Genomic DNA, 19,468 nt, shown 5'->3' with positions numbered 1-19,468 from the left:
GGAAGCATAATCCAAGTTAGCATTATAACCCTTCCTATGCAGCTTAGTTATTAGCTACCACGGAGCAATTAAGAGCTAACAAGTCTATCAGAGACAACTGGCGTCATCTGGTTACTTTCTCCAGGCTCCCAGGGACATTTGGCTGGACTCCTGGATGGCTATTAGCCTCTCCCTGTCACAGAGTATTCTATGGTGGGAACTCTATGGACAACTGCTCTGCAGTCCCACGTTGAGTGCTTCCCATGCTTGTATTTCTTAAAGCTGGGAGCCATGATGTTATAAGCCATGCCACTGCCCAAGCATATCTTTAGTGTCCTAAAGAGCTGTGAGCCTGCAGAAGAAACCAAAAATATCCATCTTTTTATTCTGAGGTAGCACAGTGCCTGGCACAGCTATTTTTGGTCCGTGACTCAGGACACAACCTTGTTAGAGATAAATAAAATGAAGAAGTAGAACTTCTTTGGGCTCTTCGACACTTGTATTCCGACAACATTTAACATTACATAAAGCTTAAGCATTAGTACGGTTGTTGTTTTGACTCATCTGTTTGTCAATCGTTTCATTTTAATCAATATTTATTTAACTTACCACTTAGACAAAAGCTCTCTAATTTCTTCATCTGATTAAATTGATGTTTCCAGACTGAATGAGGCTGGACTGAATAAGACAGTACAAATTGGACAGGCGTTCTTCATCTTCAGGTTGCATCTCTTCCAACAGGCTCTGTAAGTATCACACGGCCACGGCACATCTTGCGCATCACAGACGAGCCGAGGCTGCTCCTAGCTGCATGCCTCAGGACAAGGAGCCAAGAAACACAGCAAAACAGTGTTGACACAACAATTAGCATATTGATTCTAAATGCAAATTACCTCTCGATACATTGTGAAACACTTCACAGCTTCACAGGACCTCAGAGGAGCCTGAAGAGTCTTACAGACACCACGAGGATTAAATGCACATTTTCAGTTGTGATACTAAAATACAATTCTGAGTGAAGGATTGTAGGAAGAGACGTGCAGGTTGAGTAGACAAAAATGTGTATCTGATACTCTCCTCCTGTCCAAACACCATATTACATTCCTGAAGATTTCGAGCTATACATATTTCAGGCCTTCTTGGAAGAACTTTTTGCTTTTTCTTTGGAGGAAATGGTCTCTATGTTGTCAGGCACTAATGCTACCATAGTCTTTTGATGAAAGCAGCTTGCAAGCATATTCAGGTACTTCAGATAAGTACTTTTGGGAAGACCAGAAAGAAAAGGCTATGTAAGAACTCAGCCACTTCTAAAGAGCTCCAGGGAAAAGGGACAAGGAAGAAATGTCATCTTCTGCAAAGGCACTCAGGTCAACTCAGGGCTTGTTTAAGCTTGGTTTTCTATGGAAGCAAACTATACAAGGTCAGATACAGCCCATACAGAAGCTCGTGAAACTGTGGGCTGGTTTCAGTCAAGCATGACAAGAAATGACAATCTCTGCCATAGCCCAATTCCTGTGAGTTTTTCATGAAAATGTTACCCTTGCATGCATGGGGAAGAGAGGTCTTCTATATGCACTCTTTCACTAGACAGCAGGAGAATGAATGAGAGCAGAAAATGGCCTTACAAATGTCTTCACCACCAAGCTTTGTCCAAAAGGTTCAGCCTGCACTGGAGCAGGAGGACATGGTTCCCTGATGCTTGTTCCCAATGGCAAAGAGACAGACAGCTGCAGACTGAATGATGGGTACACCTGCTCAAAGGCCCAGAGCTTGGCCTTCCAGGACACACATCCCAGACCAAGGGTCCTTGCCCCAGCTTGTCCACACATCGGCTTTGGGATCAGCCTCTTTATCCCCTGACTTGAGTGGCACCAGCTGAAATGGCATTTGTTCCCATCAAAGAGCAACTCAGCTCTGCACTCTGCACCCCAGTAACTCAGGATGTTCATGAGAGCAGAGAGCCTTGGAAGCTGCCCAGAATTGCAGGCTTCCTGCACACAAAAAAAAGAAAATTGAAAAAAAAATAGGGTCTTTGAAACTCAAGGTGTCTGAGTAGGTTCAATAGCTTTTCATAGACTTAATAAAAGGTTAATCAAATCATCTGAAATGAAAGCACACTTGGCATTCCTGTTCCTGGGTTGGCAAGAATGTGGAATTCTGATGCACTTTCCTACAATTCATGTTATTATTTGGTAGAAACCTTGGGTACAATCCTATGGGGGTCATAAAAAAAACACCTGAAGCCCAAAAGGCTGCATGGCAAGAACTGAGATAGAAAATTGCCCTTTTCCTACCTGTGAACATCATTCATGCAATTAGTCCTTTATCAAAAGTAATTTACCCACGTTTCTCATACAAACTAAAGGCAAGTTCAAGTAGGTTCCTTTAATATGAAGGCATCTTTTACCCCAGCTTTTGCTCCTGTGCTCATGCCCCGCTTCCTGCATGCATGTTTGGGGGCAAAATCTACCTGTATACATACGACACACTATGCTGCTAAATACACACTGCTCCAGGAAGTAATGGTGTAGCTTTGCCTTAATCCTATACTGCATTGTTGGGAGACATGATAGAATAAAATGCTGGTAAAGCATTCCTTGGCAGCTGCAGGACTTCTGTAGGAAAAAAAAACCTGGAGAGACACTCCCATGGTGCCTGCTGCAAAAAGGAAAGCTTTGGGATTCAGACTGCTGAGGAGCTGGGAGATGGACATCCATCTGACTTCTGAACAAAGGATACCTGTCTCCAGCAGATACGTTCCCATCAGTTGTTGGTACAGCTACACATGCCTTTTCAGTCTTCATTGCATGCATCAGCAATCCCTTCAATGGCTTTCATTGGGTTATTTTGAATTCACAGGTTGCTGTACTTGCTCTAGGATTCCCAAAAAGTTAAAAAACAATGTAAACAAGTGTTTTCAAAACTGTTTGCATCTTTCTTTGTCCCCACTCCTCTGAGGAGTAGACATGGGAGCAGGCTGTCCTTCACCTGCTGCTCCTGGTCATGGCCAAAGGACGGAGAAATAGTGTCGGCAAAAACAGATGGATGAAGAATATTGCAGAACGCTGATGAAATCCTCCCCCTTGGGATTTTGGATTTAGGGACTAGGCAGATGGTAGGGCAGACATGTGGCATTGCTCTACATGAAGGCAGGCTTGCCCCAGGGAAGAAGTCTGTGTTGTACAAATGCCTCTCAGGCATACTTTACACTGGGTGAGCAAGGTTGCAAGCAGTTTTCATGGCACTTGTGGAAACTGTAGGCTCTTCTGCTTCTGTTCTGCTTAGCACAACCCTTGTGGGGTTTGTTTAGGTGTTGTTTTATCAAGGCCACTTCAGGGATGTGACAAGGAACGGACAATGAAGCTTGTCTGCAGGGAGGGAATCCATTCCCAGGGGCCTCCAGCCCAGGCAAGTCCCACTTTCATTCTTCCATCTCCCCAGTCTCCATTCCACCTCAGCAGCCCCATCATTCAATGCCCTTCACAGTGGCTGCTGGGAATACAGGGCAGGCAAGGAGATTCCTGCAGGAGTCCCCAGGGGCTGGGCTTTGGTGGCACCACATTGCAAGGCTGAGAGGTCAGGCAGGAAGATGAAATCTCTGCGTATAGCTTCTGTTGCAAGACAGAAACTGTGCAAGGCATGCTTGCTAGCTACGAAATATTATCCAGAGAGAAGGTTTCTCTCTTGTGAAAGGCACCTCTTGATCATCCCACAGGAACAGCCCTCACCCTCACAGTGCTGCCACTGCACAGATTCCCATTTCTGCCTTTGATATGCTTAGACATTTTTAGAAACCTCTCCAGGCTGCTCTCAAGCCATATTATCCTGGATGCTTTTCCTAAAATGCACAATTTCTATTAGAGGAAAAGGGACCCCAAAAGCCAACCCCAGCTTCATGGCATTGATAGAAATTACTAAGGTTTGACTGGGGCTTATCATACATAGTTTTAGCTAATCTAGAATCCATCTCTATGCTCAGAGTATGTATATATGCATTATTATTCTTTAATGTACTGCTCAGAGGCATTACTGACACATGCAATGCTGAAACTTCGCAGATCTTACCTTTAAATATTTAATCTCCACGTGCACAAAAGCAGAGCAGTTAATGCTTACCTGGCCACGTCGCTTCCCTATTTCCAACATCATTCACCAGTGCCTGCAGAATTACTACAGATAAGGATCATCCCTCAGTTAAATAAACATACATACGCTTCTTGTAGGAAAGGAGGGAAGATGTATTTTCCTACTGCCCTTAAGAACTTTGCCATAAATGCAAGAGCAGGCTAGGTTTGGTCCAGTGTGCCGAACAACCTTTACTAGAGAACTGATTCCCATGTTGTAGACTCTAGCTTGCATCCAGTTGAACATGAAAGCAATTTCTTGACATAAAGCCTTTTCACGCCCTTTGCACAACCATAATTTGAAAGGTGTAAATTGCTGAACAAGTCAGCGTGGAGACATTTACATAGATATGACTGCAGGTCACCATGTGCCCTCAGCACAGAACTACCCTGTTCCTTGCTGCTTCGGGGCGCTTACCGGCCATAGACCCAGTTGGTCAGGTTGGCATTTCAAAACCCCCTTTCAAAACCGCTGGCTTGGATTTATGCAAACCACCACAGCAGTCCACAAAAACCCACATTTATTTCCGGCGAATGTCTTTTTACTGGGGAAAAGGAGCAGATCCCCTCAGCCAGCCAACCTATTGGACTCTTACTGTTCTTCTTGGGGAGTGACCTCAGCGTGACTGGAGAACCGGCTCGTCAGAAGCCGCACACATCACTGGTTACACAAGGCCTATGAAGCACGACAGTGTCATCACCACACCTCTATTCTTTAAAAAGACACTTCCTTCTGCTCTTAGGTTGGGTCCAGTTATTCACGGGGAGCACTCTGCCCTGGATGAGGAAACAGCGGATCCTTCTCCTCCTTTAAAGCTTTAACAAAGTTTTCCTCAGCGATTTCCCACCGAACTGATATCTTCCCAGTAAAACACGACATCTCTTTTATACCTTCAGCTATGAACGGAAGGAAGTGTATGTGCATAATGGTGAAGTCACACTGCCTCCACTGAGACCAGACTTGAGGGAATCACAAAATCATCACAGGATGACTGAGGTTGGCACAGGCCCCTGGGACCTCTGCCCCAGCAGGAACACCCACTGCAGGGTGCCCAGGGCCACGTCAGGTGGTTTTGAAGATCCCCAAGGAGGAGACACCGCAGCCTCTGGGCAGCCTGTGCCAGCGCTCTGCCATCTGCACAGCACAGCTCAGTGCTCTGAGAGAGCCTCCTGTGCTTCAGTTTGTGCCCGTTTGCTCTGTTTTCCTCCTGAGATTTGGGATACAATCATTCAAAATAGCAGTGCGAGCACAAGGGAGTAAGAAACCAATTTATCGCGGTTTGGAAGAAACTGCTCTAATTTAAGGGACACATCAGGAAAGTTGTAGACAAAACAGCAACAACGACAGTGAGACTCCTTTTTCAGGTCCTTTTTCCAAGCACGTGCTCTGGGCAGAGCAGCCAGATAGGATCTGCAGCACCATAAATCAATTCGCTGCAAAGCGAGAAGAGAAACGGATTGTGAAACGAACTGTAAAATAAACATCTAATGTAAACATGGAAAATGCGGTGGTTTGTTTTTTCTGTCTGGGAGCCCAACTCCAGCCCCAGTTATTGGCTGGCTGTGCTGCGTCCTCCTACAGCCTTGGGTTTTCTGATAAGAAATTGCTCACCCAAAAGCTGCCCCATCACGATTTCTCATCCCAGCCCAACCCATGGAGCTTTCCACTCATGGCATCTCCTGATCCAGCCCATCCTCCTGCTGGGAGGGCTGACATGTCCTCAGCAGAAGAAGCTGGCCTGTGCCAGAACAATCCTGACCTTTATCTTCTGTGTTTCTGCTTTTGACCATGAAGAAGAAAGCTGCAGGGCAGGGTCTCTCCTCAGAGTTTGCGCTCTACCCCGAAAAAGGAGAACGTGACTTCTGCTTGAGATTTGCCCGGGGAATGAGTGAGGTCAACATGCAGTTTCTCAGGGGCAAAGGGAAAGGCTGGAAGGCAGGAGGAAACTGAACTCCTCCAGCTGCTCAGCAGGCAGCTGGGTCCCATCGGTACCTCTCTGTGGTGTGGGGCACACCCTGGCTCCTGTGTCAGTGCACCGAGACAACATTGCTCAATGCTTGCTGCTCTCAGCCCAGGTGGAGAGATAATGATTTCGTACATAGAGACCTGTGCCTCAGGCAGGAAAGGGCAGAAGCCTCTTCACTTTTTTTTTCTTCTTCTTGTTGTTTTGTTTTGTTTCTAAAGAGGTTTTAGGTCTATGAGGGAAGTTATAGCAGCACAAGGTCGGATCCAGTGTATCTCAGCTCTGAGGCGGGAGCAAGGGAAATCCAGGCAGACATTTTTCTCCCCAAAACACCCTTAAAAAAGAAGAGTCCACACCTCTAGGAAATGTTTCAATCACCCACCTAGCTAGGAGAAATAGCCAACTTTTAGTGCAAATGAAACACAGCGTTATGACCTCTCCTTAGTGGGAAGGATGGTTTTAGCAGCCTGTGACACAAAGGGAAGTTTGTGTCTCCTCTCCATCTGTTCTGACATACGATCAGCCTTTTCCTGTAGGTTCCCATTCTGTCTTTGAATTTATCTCCTATTCCACCAGCCAAAGCCACCATTGAAAATTGCTGAATAGAAATGGGACCTGGACAGATGTCCCTTGATATGGCTATGATGCACAGAGGGGAACACCTGTGGCTCCTCAGAGAGGCAATCTTGTGCAATGACCGTATGCCCGCTTCTCTAACTGCAAGAGAGATTCAGGTTAGATGATAGGCAGAAACTCTTTACTCAGAGGGTGGTGAGGTGCTGGCACAGCTGCCCAGAGAAGCTGTGGTGCCTCATCCCTGGAGGTGCTCAAGGCCAGGTTGGATGGGGCCCTGGGCAGCTGAGCTGAGGGGTGACAGCCCTGCCCACAGCAGAGGTTGGAACTGGGTGGGATTTGAGGCCCTCCAACCCAAACTGTTCTGTGACTCTCCAAATCTGTGGAAAAAAATCTTCTCTCTGTATTTGAGGGCCCTGCGTGTCCCACGGCTGCTGGGCTCATGACGCAGCCACAGGCAGAAACTGCTGACAACTACTGGCCCCACAGCCATGGGCACGCAGCCAGTGCTGGGCTGGGCAGGCTGCATGGAGACCACGGGGTGAATGTGGCAGAAGATTAGGCTGAGGGCAGGAGGATGGGACAGGTGGGAGCAGAGATAGCATGCGGGGCCCTGCTTTGGAAGCACGTGAGAGCTGATAGCTGTTCATGTGTCTTGGTTGACGGAGGACTGGTCCCCACCTCCAAGTTCACCTCCTGTGGTTCTATCAGGAGGAAGGCAAAGGCTGAGTGGTGACACATGTCCCAAACCCCTGTGGCACAAAGCAGGGAAATCCCCATGGGATAGGGACTTAGAGCTGATTCCAGAGGCATAACACAACACACTGCTGACTGGTGCAGCACAGCCCTGCCCTTGGACATGCCAAGTTTGGGAGTATAGTGCTTAAATGCAAACAAGGCACTTTGGCAGCTTATCATAATGGAGATTTCAGATAAGAGCAGTCGGAAGAATGAAATTCTACTCTACTCATTGCTGAATAAATCTTCATGCAGACTTTCATCCAAGTGCCATATTCAACCCACTTTTACTCCTTGAACAGCTGAGACCCCTGGCTTACAGGTGATGTCCAAGGCAAGGGCATCAAGACCAAAGAGAAGTGTGTGTTTGTACAGAGGTGTTAGAAAGTCACCTCTGCCTGGTCTTTCCTCAACCATGAGCTCACCCAACCTTCCTGCGTGATAAATCTGACCTCCAAGTTAGTCCTGGAATGCTGAACACGCATCTATAGTAGGCTGCCAATTATAGAGGAAAAGAAACAGATAAGAGTTTTGTTTGCCTCCAAAGGAGGTGATCAGGATGAAATGTTCAAATTCTCTTAACCTTCAAGAGAAGTTATCAGATTTTTGACTCGCTGAAATCAAGATAACCGGAGGTTGCCAATTTTATTTGATGTATTATGGAACAGGGTCGCAAATGCTAGTGTTGCCCACGAGCAGATGTAGATGGTTGCTGTGAATCAAGTCTGCACAGAGCTACATCTCAACATCCATTTCTCGCAGAGAGGCTCAGCAGAGCACCAACAAAGACACTTCCAGCAGGAGAGAGGCGCTCCTTTTTCCCATTCCTTTGGCTGCAAGGTTTGCTCTGAAGTGCTGCGCTCTGTCACTTTGTGCAGCCCTACCTGCTGAGTGCCGCAGCTCACGCTCAGCTCCACATCTCCCAGCTTTAGCAGACCCTTAAGTACCGCCGGGTTTACACCGGACCTGCAGCATACTGTGTGAAATAATAACACTTAAGGTTTGCCCAAATGAAAGAAGTCGCTGATGTAGCCAGACCAGCAAACTCTGCCTTCACACGGAGACGTATTTTTTGAGCAGTGAAAAAAGGATTGCTTCGTGCCAGCAGTGCTGGAATGCAGGGATTGTGCTGGCAAGCAGCTCCTGCCAGACAACTGTGTCTGCACTGGGATTCTCGCTTCTATAAAAACACCATTAAAATTAATCATACCCACAACCGGTATCACTGTCCCCACAAACATTTTATTATTTGGCATTCGAGAAGCAGGGAATGTAATGAAAGCAGAGAGTTTTTTAAAAAAGTAAATCTTTTCAAAGAGAGTCTTCTGGAGATCAGAAATGAGGAAGCCCGTTTGCATGTATTGCCATATTTACCATTCCTGTATGCTCACGTGGAATCATAGAATCATGGGATCATTTGAGTTGGAGGAGACTCTTGAAGGCCGTATAGTCCAACTGCCCTGCAATGAACAAGGACACTTACAGCTACATCAGGGTGCTCCATCCTGCCTGATCTTGAATGTCTCCAAAGAAGAGCATCTACTGCATCTATGGGCAGCCTGTTCCAGTGCCTCACCACCCTTATTGAAAAAACAATCTAAATCTCCCTTCAGTTTGTCTGAAACCATTTCCCCTTGTCCTATCACAACAGATTCTGCTGAAGAGCCCGTCCCCTTTCTTCTTAAAGCTTTCCTTTAGATACTGAAACATCTCTTTCAATTTCACTGCACACACAGAAAAACCCCCTCTCAGGTGCACTCCACGAGGCAGCCAGGTGGGAGCTCCCACTGCATGCATTGGTGAGGGTGGGCCAAACTGCACAGTGACAGCACTCTGTGCCCCACACCTGGTTCTCCCCAGCCACCCCACTCCTGCAGCCGGAGCCCCAGAAGCAGAGGCAGCAGAGCAGAGCAGGTAGCTGTCTGCCCAGGAGGACAGCTGGGCTCCGAAAGCCACTGTTGTTCATAAACTCCTCAGGCACAGTGGAGTTTTGAGAAGATTTTTAAGGGATGAAATTCTTCTTTTACTGTTTTCCCCCAACTTTATTCGAGCACGAGATGCAGGTTTCTTTAAACTCACACATCATTTAGGCCAATTGCTATTGCCGAGTTGAGATGTTTTATCTCGGTTTCCAGATTCAATCTTTTCCTTGATATGTCATCAAAGCATCAACTACTACAAACAGGAGGCGCTTTGTTCTGAAAAGCAAATGTTGTGGCACATGGAAAGCTACGAGTGTTGTCATTCTGAAAAGAAAATCCAAGCAGAAAATGAAAAGAAAAAAACAACCCAGAATGAAGTTTCAGAATTTTATCAGAAAACTGTGAAGTTTTCTAAAGATTAAAAACTACAGCAAAAAAAACGACGATTTTTGTTGTTGTTGTTCTAATGGAATTTTCTGTGCTTCAGTTTTATACGATAATAAAAGCAGAAGCAAAATCTCCCTGGCTCTGCTGGGCACAGAAGCAATGAGGTAGCACTGGGATGACTCTGGTCTATCTGCTTCATCTGCCCTGGGCTCCACTTCGCCCAAGACAGCCTCCCTTTGGAAAGCAAGGCATCAGGCACCACGACTCCAGCAGAAAAAGAGGCATCCAGCAGAAAAAGAGGCAGACTCCCAGATGTGCTTATCTCAAGCTTCTTGAAAGCACCCTTCGCTTCCTTGGCAGCAGTAGCCAAACACCAGCTGCAAAACGTTGTGTTCCCTGGTCTGGTTTAACCAGCAACTCAGCACATGCGGTGGGAGCTCCCAAAATAGCTCCGGGTTGCCTCATTAGTCTCGGCAGCAGCTCAAAAGACCTTTGGTTTTCTGGGACTTGGAGAAGTTCAAGACGTTGGAGCTTATTTTGAAAGTATTTTGTAAGATAAGGATGAAATATTCCATGGCTGGGTGAACCGCAGGTCACCGTCAAGGCGTTGCACAACGCAACCAAGGAGGCTCAGCACAAAACTTGCACAGGATTTGATCTGCTTGCTGCTGCCCTGACCTAAATTCGGATCAAAGCGGAGGCCCTCCCATGTTGGCAGCTCACTGGGCTGAAGGCTTTCATCAAGTGTCCTAAATGCCAAGGGAGTCACGCCAAGGAGGAGGACAACACAGGTCCTTCACTGCCAGCAAAATAGGTCCATTTCCCAGGAGCTAGAGCACAGTTCATCCCAGTAAATGGCTATTTTCTGGCTGCATCTCCCTGCTGCACAAAAAACCTACTCTTTCTTGGAATCATCATTTGCTTTTGAAAAACGACTTCCAAAACCATACACATCTGTGGCTTCCCATCAGGGCAGGGGAGCAGTGCTTGCTGATGTGTCTCATGTTTCTCATCACGCTCTCCTGCGCCTTGGCCATCACTGTCAATACGGCTTTCTGCTGAGTCAGGCTGCTGGTTTTCTTATCCCAAATCGCAAACGGATGGTTTCAAGTATTCCAGACATATTTCAAACACAGTTTGAAACCCAGCCAAGCCCAGGGGGACACAACTCTTCTGGCTGTCTTGCAGCTGGGCTGCTTTTCTCCTGGGAAGAGTGAGCTGGGCTGCAAGAGAGAAATGCAATATCATCCCAGGGGACACCCACCAGTGACAGGCTGACCCAGGCAAGATGTCAGAAGGACTTTCTCTATCAGGCAGGGTTTGGTCTCACCTTCCTCACCTGGCACCTTTGCTGCTCTGCTGCTCCACACTCACCTCTTTGCCGAGGGATCCCATCCCCACTTGCTCCCCTATCTCTCTCACCCATTGCTCACACACCAGGTCCCATTGTGCAACATTCTCCACCTCGGCAGCTGCTCTAGAATGCATGGTTTTGTTAACTCCATGTAGCATGCTGTCTGCAGTGGAAGGGATGCTAAGTCACTGGCAACCCTCTTGGAAATGCCTCTGCAGAGCCACAGGACCTCATGTGTGCCTTATGGATGCATGCCACCCAGGGGTCCCCTCCCAGCCCCTTTTCCAGGTCCTGCATTTAGATGTCCGTCACACAACAAAACAGCAAAGGCAAATCTGCAACGTAGAGATCCATTATGCTTTATTTACATGCGTCACCATCTCTTTTACAAACTAGATTACAATTTAAAATGAAATACACAAGGCAATATCTACTAACACCAAGTGGAGTAAGCACTGCGTCTCTACTTCATTTGGAAAGGGGCAGGTTTTGCTCCAAAACAAATTTCCTTCCAATCTCTGTGTAGTAAGGTAATATATTCATCCAGGGCAGCATCTTTTTTTTTTTTTTTTTTTTAATTTTTTAAAATTATTTTATAAAATCCTCAGTAAGACTGCAACATGAGAGTGTCTGCTTTCAAATGAAAGTACAAGATAGCCCAAATGAAAAGTATAAACTGTTCAGCTCTTCGGTATGTAAAGACGGCCATGCGCGCTAAGGCTGTGGATTTAATATTCTTCCAATTTACATGGCTTGAAACAAAAACAGATAAAACAGTTTTACAGATACTGTATACATATTTTTTCCAATCATGCAACTTTTTTTAAAAAAAGTTAAACATGTGAAGCCAAATGTACAATCCATTTTTCCAACCCATAGGAACAAAATGTATCTGGTCCCCCTTCGCATCTGTTGGCAACTCCTAATGAATATTGTGTACGAAAAACAATTACAGAACACTGATTGCCAAGCAATGACGTCATTTGAGAGAAATACATGATCTAAAAGGTTGCATTTTTGAATCAGTGGCACAGAAATTTCTGGAGTTAGGTGGTGGCCAACCATCCAATTATTGTCATGAGAAAAAAATTACCAAATTGTTAAATAAACCCAAAAAACTGTGACTAAGAACTGCATCAATGCCACCTTTTTAGACCTTTTGTGAAGCGTTTGTTTAAACGACACCGGTGTAATTGTTCTGGGCCTTCATCTGCTTTACGTGCTTTCGAAGGAAAACTATGCAGAAGAACGTTCAAAAACTCAAAGGCCAAAGTTTTCAAAAGGTGGCTTCCCCCAGTTAACTATTATTTTAAGCCTTACTTTGACACCTCCACAAGTGACCCTTGAGTTCAACAAGACGCAGTTATTTTTCAGCACCTCTGGACACGAGAGCAATTTTTAGGCACCTCAGCGTGCGGACGAGGTGGCCCTGGGGGGCAGCAGGCACCTCTGCTGATTTGAGAAGCGCCAGCCCCATGACACCACATCCATGTCCCAGACTTTCGATGCCTGACGTGAGGCACTTCAGTTTGAAAGTTTTGGCCGCAAAAACGAGCAACAGAAACCAAACCAAACTGAAGAGGTTGTCCAAGTCCATCCCTCTTCAGCTGGTGCTGAGATAGTCTCCAGCATAGGGGCCCAACGTGGCCTAGATACGCCAATGGAAATGCTCTCCTTGACATTGCTGGGAGGTAGATTAAGCCTTTCAGTTGCTAATGCTTTTAATTAAAAAAAAAAAGCAAACCTTCTCTGCCACTGACTGGCTGTCTCTGAATCAATTGTCTCCATTTTCTGAACAGAGCGGACTATGTTTTTCACTCTATTTATGCCAGTGTGAGCTAGCTCTGAGTTCAATGTAACAAGGCTGCCCTGGCAGAGCACAAATTGCCGCAGGCTGTTTTGGACTAAGGGGCCTTCCCTTGCACTGGACAACAACTGCATCCACGCAAAGGAACAAAACTGAACAATGGGTTTTTGTCAACTCAGCCATCCACCACCACATCAATACCAGTGCTGCCCACACGTACCAGACACCTGGCAGGTGGCATTTGGAAAAGCCCTGGGCCTCATTGCGGACATCACCTGTTCATGGAGCTCTGCTGGTGGCCAAATCCTCAGGGTATGGGGACAGTCACCACAGAGGTGCCTGGGGAAGGAGCATCAGAGGACAGGCCTTTGGTGTGCACTCACATTTTGGGGTCCGCCAGGAGGAGGATTGCAGGGAAGCCCTTGACTGATTTTGTTAAGAAGCGTCTGCAGTTGGACTGATAAGCAAAGTGACACCTAGGCCTGGCGTCCTGTGGCATGCCAGTGTCTGCTAACAACCAGCCTCCTTGAATATGGAGATGGGCAGCGAGTGTCAGCTACCTCCCGGGGATTTAATCGCCTAGTCCCTATGCTGGCAAACAGACCAAGTGAGTGTGAAAATAAAAGTCTCCTTCTTTTTAGAAACGAGAATGATAAACCCTTGGCTACTTGGAAAAGTTGATATGCTACAGGGCAACAACAACCACAGCTGCACAGAGTTTACACAGTCATAAGTGCGGGGTGAAACCAAGAGGTGCATCTTTACGAGAACACTGTGAGCATGAGGGGGTTACGTTACAAAACAAAACTTCCATCACACGGGGAGCTGTTATTTCACCAATATCACCTTGGGGACCCGGAAAGTGAGGAGCGAGGAAGAACCCACGAGCGCTCGCATGGGTGTGCATGACTGTGCGTGTGCGGTGGCAGTGGCGAGAGGGAGTCACTCCACATTGCATGGTACACGGACCGGTGGCAACTCATGCACTGAAACTTTGGGTTAAAATGCTAGTTGGTTTTCCTAACATCCATGCATAATGATCCATTTCTGTACATAATAAAATATATTTATATATTTATATGCATAATGCCTTTATGCAAAGAAAAAAGCTTCATATATCACTTTGGAGAATTATGTATACACTGTCCTATTCAGAACGTCTTCATACCAAGTTCTTATGTACCACTGGTGTTTTCCCCTCTTTTTTTGTATCCCTCCCCCCAAGATACTAATAAAAAGTAATCAAACTTTCCAGATTATAGAGAGGATCTATACAGCACCATACCTTTTATTCATTATTATTATTATTCATTTTACAAAAGAAAATCTTAAGAAGCAAAATATATAAAACTGCCTTGTCTTTCAGTGTCATTAATCCTGTTACAATCTATGCTCATATGAAAAGCCATTTGCATGACATTGTCACCTTACCATTCCCTCTCTTGCTGCTTTTTCTGCAATGGATTATATACAATGAGAAGGAAAAAAATCATCAAGGATATGTCAGAAAAAAAAAAGAAAAGAAAAAGAAAAAAAAAAAAAGGATCACTGATGCAATTACACACACTGCAATAATCTGCACCTGGACACCCAGTGCTGCCACTGCAATCGACTTGCTGATGCACACAGCCCATTCACTCACCTTTCCTGCAAAGGACAGTGTTTCCCTTTATGTTTGCTTCTCAGACAGCTCTTTACAGGTGGTTATACGCTCAGCATGTCTGGCAGCAGAGGGGCAGCTCAGCCTAAAAGTTCTCACCATGCTATTTGCAGCAGCCCTGCTAACATAAGGCAGGAGGTGAGCCCGCTCCAGTGGGCAGCAAGCAGGATCCCATGGCAGCGAAGGCAGCAGCACCTGTGGACAGTCCATCCTCACCAGCACCAGCTGGGAGGTCTGCCTCGCTGGTTTCCCTGGCTTTGCAATCAACTCTGGCTTGATGCTGACAGAAAACGGGGCCGTACCATTAAGTTTAAGGAAAGAATGAGAAAGAAACAAACGAACCAACCCAACAAGCAAAAGGACCAAACGAATCACCTCTCTCTGGAATTTGGTAGGTTGGTTGGTATCATGAACTAGTTGGTATCATGATCTGGAGAGCCCTGACATCTGAGCAACGTTGGGTTATGATCACTTCCTTGCATGTATGCAGTGTTTCAGATTCCCCACTGAGAGAAAGCAAAAATGGTCAAAAATCTACGGAAATCAAACTGGAGGTTGCAGGGAGGAGGGTGGGCAGACAGGGAGAACCTCCAAAACGAAAAGCCAACTTAAAACATCCCATAAACCATTAATATATTGAAACACCACATACTCATTGACAAGTAACTACTGTAAAGGCTACACAGTGTGTTCTCAACAGGATGGTGCTGAACATTGTCTCCACAGCAGGTGCTTGGCCATCCCAGAAAAGGAAGATTTTGCATACTTCAAAATGAGTTCAATTCCAAAGAAAAAGAAGAAAAAAAAAAAAGGAGGATCTTCACTCAGATAAGGGGCCTTTTAACAGTCTGCTTTGATAGGAAAATAATGCAGGGTTCACAAACGTCATAAGCTGTAAACAGTATCACTGTCCACTTGCTGACAGCAGATTTGGCAAAGGGTTCTCTCTCTACATCTCGTGTCAGTTTGAGGGCCTGGAAAGAAAGAAGAAAAAAAAGAAAAGACAGTGAGATTGCTACATGAAGGGAAAAAAAAAACTACAAAACAACAAAAAGCCAACTGAGCAAAGCTCCAAACCCGGTTTACACTGACAAGCAATTTTAATTTGTTTTCATCCAGAAGCTTCAAGTGCATAGCAAAGGATAAGTTTACACCAATATCCCTCACGAAAACGTTTATCTCTTGCCACAGTCTCTGTGTCTTTTCTTTTCTGGCTAATGGCAATGTCTAATTAAAGAAGCATTGTCTACTTGCCATGCATATTTCCAGGTGAAGCATGGAAGGATCCTTCACCTGGAGATTTTTCATGATCACCCTCTCCATCACCTTGAGCTCTCACCATCACCAAGAGGCTGGACAAATCTGTCAGTATGTGACAAACGCCAGCCCTGAATGACAGCCAAAGAATGCTGCTCAAAAGCAGCAGCAAGGAGCCACCAATTTTGGATTGGACTGTTCTCCATGAAACGTGAACATTTCAACACGTCAAAGGTCAGGTTTTTAAAGGTGGGCAGAGGCTTAAGGATACAGGTAGGCACCTCAAAGTGTTTTTGAAAAATATGTGCGTTTAAACATTCCCATGAAATCCTTTCATATCTTTAGGAATCTCATATGGTAGCCATCTGTATTGCTTAGCATGTGACTCCTCAAAGAGCCAGCTTCTGAACCCTGGGCTCAGCCCCCATCACCTGAAGCCTTTTGAGGACTTTCCCTGAGATGAACAACTCATTTTTTTCTACTGCGCAAGAAGCAGAGGACCCTTGCTGAAACCACAGAGTAATCTGAGTCAATTACAGGAATGTTTTTTCTCTCTGGAAAGCCTGGTATCAGCCACCCTCAGGAAAAACCATGGATTTAGGGGGACTGCTGGATTAATCTGGGAGAGCAGCTCCTGAGAGGGAAATCTCCCAGCGTTACAAAGAGGCTCTTGTGAGATGACTCCATTACTGCACAGACTATTCTGAGGCTTCTCCTTTTTAAGGTTCCAGACACTGATCCTATGATAACATTTTATTAAAATGATCTATTCTGATAATGCTAAATGATTGATGGAAATTTAATCATTTTGTCTGATGGTTATTAGAGCAACAGTGTGACAGCTGCTCCCTGCGCCATTAGGGGAGAACTTCATTCAGAGTGGCTTAGGGAACAGACAGATTGCGTTTTTCACCCAAACAAAATTTGGCTTTAGCCTTAATTACGTGCAGGGTTTTGGGGTAGACTGTTTTATGAATAAAGGGATTTCCGACTGGATCAACATATTGATTTCTTCGTTTCCAAAGAGTAAATTAATGCTAGCCCTTTGCTAATGTGACTGCCTGGCAACAATTCCATTTGGTGTGTGTGTCTCCATGGCCACAACAAGGTCACCAGGAGATCCCCGGTTACCAGACAGGCCTGGTAACTCCCAGTGTAAGCCAGCAGTGGATTTTTTTGTGGAACAAATGAACAGCTGCCCTTTGCAGGGCCGTGCTCCCCTACTTCTCACTGCAGCCACGGCACTGAGGCTGGAAACTGGTGGCTTCCCAACGTGCCAGCTAACTGAGCTCATCGGAAGGATGGGTTCAGCACTGTGCACTGCAGCAGCAAGCTGGGCAGGTCCTACAGGGCAGCCAGCTAAGCTAAGCACAGGCTGAACTTGAGTCCTGCTGACTTCAGATGGAGCTTATAACTAAAAGGAAAGGAGTACAGGAACTCTGAAGTACCAGAGTAGTGCTTACTATTTGAATTAAAAATGTACGTAGGATATTGTCCTATGAAATATGTGACAAAATATTCCTGTGTGATGAGAAATAAAAGTGAAGGACAGATGTTCACAAGCATAACCTGTGTAAGTGGCACTGCCTGATGTTACCTTCTGAGGACACCAGTCCCTCAGACTGCACAAACATCCAGGAGACTGAGGCTTAACCCAGGGAAATGCACAGCAGAGGTGGAACTCACTCATAGCAGAACCGAAACACGTTCAGTTCTCACTGTTCTGTTTACACAGACTTTGCAAAGGGATTTAAAAATGGAAAGAAGCAGATCAAAGTCTTAACCACTGTACCTTTAAATTACCCCATTACAGCCCGTAATAGACCCACACACTCTCACTTTCTGTTTCACCACAAAAAGCCTCTGTCAACCTGGTGATAGTCACCCGCTATTACGCAGCAATGAAAGCCACATCAGGCAGGGAAGTGAAAATTCCAGCTACATTCCATACGAGTGGTCCTCCACCACAACCACACAGTTCTCTCCCACCCCAGCTCCAGCATCTCCAGCCACCACTAGGATTTCTCCTGCTCCCAATGGCTGCTGGAAAAGCTCAGTGTCCACAACATCACCCCCAGTCTGCAGAGAGCAGCGCTCAAAAGCAGAGTGATGGCAGCAGCTGGATGCTGTGCAGCTCTCATAACAGAGTTTGGGCTCTGTGGCTCACAGGCACGCACTGGAAGTAGGGGCAATTCCACTGCTTTGATCCCTTGGGTGCAGAACATTGGACATCACAAGAAGCACATCTGCTGGACATCACAAGAAGCCAAAAGTCTTTATGAAACTACAGCTTATGGAACCACACATGCATGCAGTTGGTGAAAATGAACACTTTAAAAGAGAAACAGAAAAAGCATTAAATTAGGAGTAGCTCAAGATGAACTCTTGCTTTATCACTTCCCACAGACATTCTGAGCTTTAGATGCTAAATCTGCTTATCCTATTCTGTGGAAGAGCATAAAACAAAACCCAAAGATTTCTGTATTACTCAGTTCCTCAGTTTGTAAGCAGTTATGTGGGAGATAAGACGTTCACATTCTGTCCCTTCCTACACCCTCCTATCCTCTACTTTGCTACCGACCTGCTACAAATGCTACCCTTGCTTTACTCTGTTCTACCTGTTAGTTGTGGTTTCCCTCTCCACCATCACATTTCCTAAGCTCTGTTTCACACCACATCTCCACCACCTAAGGGGAAAGTGTTCTCCCAAGCCCTACAGCATTTAGTGGACCATTACAGAAGCTCTGAAGGATCATCTGCTCCATTTTGTTTTCTCCCTTTGATTTCTACCTGTGCCAATTACACAGCATTGGAAATTTCTTCAGGTTGCAAAGGCGATGGATGCAGTGATGCTCCTCAAGGGCAAGGTACAGATGATGTACACTGCTGGTGTGTTTATCAGTAAGCCACATAACACAGCTCTGCAAAAAGAAAAGCGATGTGCTCCTTCACATGATCATAGTTCTAGGAACTGCACCATCAACACAGCGCTCCTCCATAAAGAAGCCTACTGAGTACCTCCTCATTTGGGTGGGAGGGTTGATGAATGGACTGCATCTTGAAAAACACTACCAAAGCCTGTAAAACAAGCATTTTTCCTGGGTACCACTCAGCAGGGACAGGAAATCCCAATAATGCCTTTCACAAGTAGCAGGCCAGAGACTCAGGATGGAAATGTGAAGGAAATGCGTGTCCTTCAGTGACAAATGTGCATTTGATTTGGTGCCTCTGACCCCTGTTTCTGTCATCACCCCCAGCAGTACAGCTTCTCCTCTAAAATGGAGTAGGCTCAAAAAGGAACACTGCAGGAATGATTTCAGCTTTTTCCTTAAGTGAATATTCAGCCATAGGTTTTCACAGCTCAACACTGAAGAAAATATTTGTTAGAATTGAACAAGGAAAATAACTGCTGTGGCTTTCTATAATGACAAAGTTGCAGAACAACGTTTTTCATAAATCACAGAATGGCTTGGGTTGGAAGGGACCCTAAAGATCATCCAGTTCCACACAGGCAATGCTGCCACCCACTAGACCAGGCTGTACCATGCCCCATCCAGACTGACCTTGAATACTTCCCAAGACCTCCACAACTTCTCTGGACAAGAGAAGAACAAAAAATAGGAATGCTGACTCTGTGGTGGTACCTTTTAGGCTTAGCATGTGCTGCACAGGAGTGGCACTGTGCCAAAATGCAGTGCCGAAG

At 45.8% G+C, this 19,468-nt stretch overlaps 1 protein-coding gene across 1 annotated transcript in view; it reads right to left on the bottom strand.

Annotated features, from left to right (window-relative positions):
• Window positions 1-11,377: 11,377 nt before the first annotated feature.
• FOXO3 (forkhead box O3) overlaps window positions 11,378-19,468 on the bottom strand; it is an 84,642-nt gene continuing 76,551 nt past the window's right edge. The window contains 1 exon segment of the mRNA XM_042809365.1: window positions 11,378-15,482. The gene's annotated coding sequence lies outside the window, so the exon portion shown is untranslated.

Source organism: Centrocercus urophasianus, unplaced genomic scaffold (assembly GCF_019232065.1).
Source record: "Centrocercus urophasianus isolate 14NV4802_14NV808 unplaced genomic scaffold, USGS_Curo_1.0 seq_10, whole genome shotgun sequence".
Classification (NCBI taxonomy): domain Eukaryota; kingdom Metazoa; phylum Chordata; class Aves; order Galliformes; family Phasianidae; genus Centrocercus; species Centrocercus urophasianus.
The sequence above is the reverse complement of the archived record's forward strand: the minus strand, read 5'-3'. Positions and strand labels throughout refer to the sequence as shown.